Source organism: Herpailurus yagouaroundi, unplaced genomic scaffold (assembly GCF_014898765.1).
Source record: "Herpailurus yagouaroundi ecotype Mexico unplaced genomic scaffold, PumYag 151457, whole genome shotgun sequence".
NCBI lineage: Eukaryota > Metazoa > Chordata > Mammalia > Carnivora > Felidae > Herpailurus > Herpailurus yagouaroundi.
Window position 1 is genome coordinate 1 of NW_024422791.1, and position 3,557 is coordinate 3,557.

General features: G+C 50.1%; 1 long non-coding RNA gene across 1 annotated transcript; it reads right to left on the minus strand.

Annotated features, from left to right (window-relative positions):
• Positions 1-2,148: 2,148 nt before the first annotated feature.
• LOC121026675 (uncharacterized) lies at positions 2,149-3,357 on the minus strand. Its single transcript, XR_005788411.1, has 2 exons — positions 2,909-3,357; positions 2,149-2,375 (listed from the first exon to the last, which is right to left on the minus strand). It is a non-coding gene; the product is annotated as an uncharacterized LOC121026675 (long non-coding RNA).
• Positions 3,358-3,557: the final 200 nt, after the last annotated feature.

Genomic DNA, 3,557 nt, shown 5'->3' on the forward strand with positions numbered 1-3,557 from the left:
CCTTATGCCAGAGGCAATTTCTAGCTCTTTCTCCTTGTATTTGCCTCCGTCTTGCTAATTATCAGGTTTCTTTTTCCATCTTTCGGGCCTCCAATCTGACCCATTATCTACTGACTTCCTACTATGCTACGTGAGGATTCTAGATTTCTTACACATCCTGGCTCCTTCTCTCCACCCTCCACCGAACGGCGTTTTCGGTTAAGTGCACGTTCAGTGTTTTCATTAGGAATGTACCGTACATGTTATTTCCTGCCCAGCCTGGAGTTCATAACTGCTTCATTTTTTTTTTCATTTGCTTGTTTTTTGTGTTTTTAATATCTCACTTTTCTAGGACTCCGTATTTGCACAAGCTCCGACCTACAGCTCAGGAAAAATCTCACAGGGGAATGTGAGCCTGGTCAGGATTTCTATGTGGAGATGTCTCAACTCTGCCCATCTGTCCTGGCTGTCCTCTGTGCCTGCGCGTGGCTACCGCCCTGAGACGCTCTCTTCCCTGCTCTCTCAGCGATCCCTTTCAGCTTTTTCCCTGTTAGGTCCTGTGTCTTGAATCTTCCTCCATAATGGTTTACCCCCTTATTTTGCCAGTGCGAAACCTCTACTAACTCCCTGAGCCGGTGTGCACGTGTGAAAATAGTTTATTCTCGTCGCATGCGCATGGATAGCCTGGCTGGGTATAGAATTCTAGGTTGTGAATTACTTTGACTCAGGGGTGGAAGGCATCTGTCCATGTCTCTAGCTCCCAGTACTGTTCTTATTCTCAATCAATTGTGGGTAACCTTAGGTCATTTTTTTCTTTATAACGGAAGCTTCTAGGATGTTTGCTTTATCCCTAAATTTCAGAGATTTCCTAATGCGTGGGTCATGCCACCCACCCTACCCCAACAACAAGTGTTTGGGGCATTTAGCGCACCGTGTTAACCTAAAGATTTGTGTTCTTCAGTTCTGGGTAAGATTTCTCTATTACTTTCTTTTGGAACTCCTGTTATTTGACTATTGGCCTCCTGGATTAACCCTGTAATTTTCTTGTTGTTTACTTTTACCGTCTTATTCTACCTTCTGAGAGTTGTTTCTATTATTGTTGTTGTTCCCTCTGTTTTTTCTTCCAAACCTTTTATTTAAAAACTATTTTATTTTATTTTTTTAAGTTTATTTATTTATTTTGAGAGACACAGCGATAGCACGAGTGGGGGAGGGACAGAGAGAGAGGGAGAGAGAAGGAGAGAGAGAACCCCAAGCAAGCTCTGAGCTGCCAGTGCAGAGCCCCATGTGGGGCTCAAACCCACAAAACCTTGAGATCAGGACCTGAGCCAAAACCAAAAGCTGGACACTAAGCCACCCAGACACTGCCTAAAAAAATGGATTTTTAAAGTTTATTAATTTATTTTGAGAAAGAGAGAGAGAGAGAACACAGGAGGGGCAGAGAGAGAGGGAGAGAGAGAATCCCAAGCAGGCTCTGCACTGTCAGCACAGAGCCTGATGCACGGCTTGATCTCAGGAACTGCGAGAACACGACCTGAGCTGAAAACAAGAGTCGGACGCTTCACCGACTGGGCCACCCAGGTGCCCTGTACGTTTTTAAAATTTTAATAAACATAGTATTTTTCATTTCTAAGAGCTCCTCTCGGTTTTCTGATTGTTCCTTTATTATGATATTCTGGTTTTGTTTATGGCTATGCTACGTTTCCTTCTCTCTCCAAGGATAGCCGTGGTAGTTTCTTCAAAGTTTTCTTCTGATCGCTGCCTTGTCTCTATTTCTTGCTAATTCCTTTTTCTCTGTTTGATTGAGTTTTCTTCAATCGTCCATTCATCTTCTGTTACCCATTCATTTTTCGGAATGAAGCCTTAACACTCAGATTGGCAGCTCCGTGTAGGACAGGGCTTGCGAGGCAATGAACATCGCTATAGGGACAGCTGGCTCTTTCGTCAAGCATACCTAGATGGGACCAGAGGTCAGCACCTGTGAGACTTCTCTCTGGGGTGGTCAGATCCTATCCACAGACTCCTATCTGTATGCCTGGGTGCTAGCATTCCTGAACTAAGCCAGGGAGAGGAGGCGGGCTAGGGTCGCCCTGTTCGGTATTACGACTTCCACTGAATCCCCCTGTATCAGTCAGCTACTGCTGTGTAACAAACAACCACACACATGGCTTTGGTGCACGAGAATAAGCATTTATTGTACCTCACACTTTCAGGTCAGCTGGAGTGGGTTAATCTAGGCAGGTCGGCTCTGAGCTGCAGGCAGCTGGGTACCTCTGCCATCCCATTCTTGGATCCACTGGGCTTACCAAGGCATGTTCTTTTGTCAGCACAAGAGAGCATGTCCAAGGGTGCAAGCACATCGAGTCTCTCCTTACGATGCGTATGCTAACATCCCACTGGCAAAAGGCAAGGCGGAAGGCCAAAGCTAGTCAGTGGAGCAGGGAGGGGAAGTGTGCTCTTACCCTGGAGGGGGGCGTGGACGGAGTAATCACCTGCCAAGTATAATCAGACCTACTGCACCTCAAACAATCAGTCTGGGCGCTCACCCCCGCCTGCCCTGTAGCTGGTGTCCTTGGGTCCAGAAACGTCTGGTTGGATTTTCCTGCCCAGGCTAGGGAGGGATGGTTGCCTGGCTGCATCGTGCAGGGGGGGGGGGGGGGGGGCGGGCGGCCGGTGTGGGGTCTAATTGCCCCTTAAACAAACTTCTAAATAACCCGCCAGTTCTCAGCCTCCCGCCTGGCCATCTGCGGTGGCTGAATCCCCCACTTGGAAGCTGCCCTGGGATTCTGCAAGGCCCGGTGGGTTGCGTCTCTTCCACCTGCAAACCCTCCCCCCCCTGCCGCCCCTCCCGCAGCACAACAGGAGCTTGGGTTTGCCTTCCCCGGGCCTCTGTTAAATCATTTACCACCCCTCCATCTGCTCTCCGTACTTGTGTGCTGGGCGCTGGCTGGTCTGGGTTCACAGGTGTCTCCTGGTTTCCTTGAAGATGAGAGTTTGTGTTTCTGTTTCGTGTTCTCCATATCGTCGTCGTCGTCGTGGTGGCTGCTTTTCAGCAAGGGGGAGGGGCCAGAAGCAGCTGTGGCCCAGCACCCCGAGACAAGACCCTCCTCTTTGCTCTGTTGCATACACTTCTGTGGTATGTGGATGGACCACACGGCAGGTGTTGAGTTGCTGGTCGGTCTGTCTCACCGGCCCCTGAGCCCCCTGGGGAGCGCAGGGCCGGACGTCACCCTCACGGCACCTCCAGCTCCCACGCAGCTTGGCATGGAGCCCCTGGCTCTACGTGAGAACTGAAGTGAACGACCTTCAAGTGACATGGATGACTGCTCATCGTTTCACCTAGCTTAGGGCCTTCAGAAGTCTTCTAGAACCATCCTAGATCTCTGTCGCCCTCCCCAGAGCCTAGCCTGCCCTGCCTCTTACATCCCATGAGGCCTGGATGGAGTCAGAGGTCCCCAGAGGCGACTCTTTCTCTGGTTGTGGGTTGGGGGGGTGGGGGTGGGGGGGGAGTTAAGAAGGGAGGGCGGAGAGGTGAAAGAGCAAAGGCAGAAACTTTTCTCGGCCCCAGAAAAGTCGCC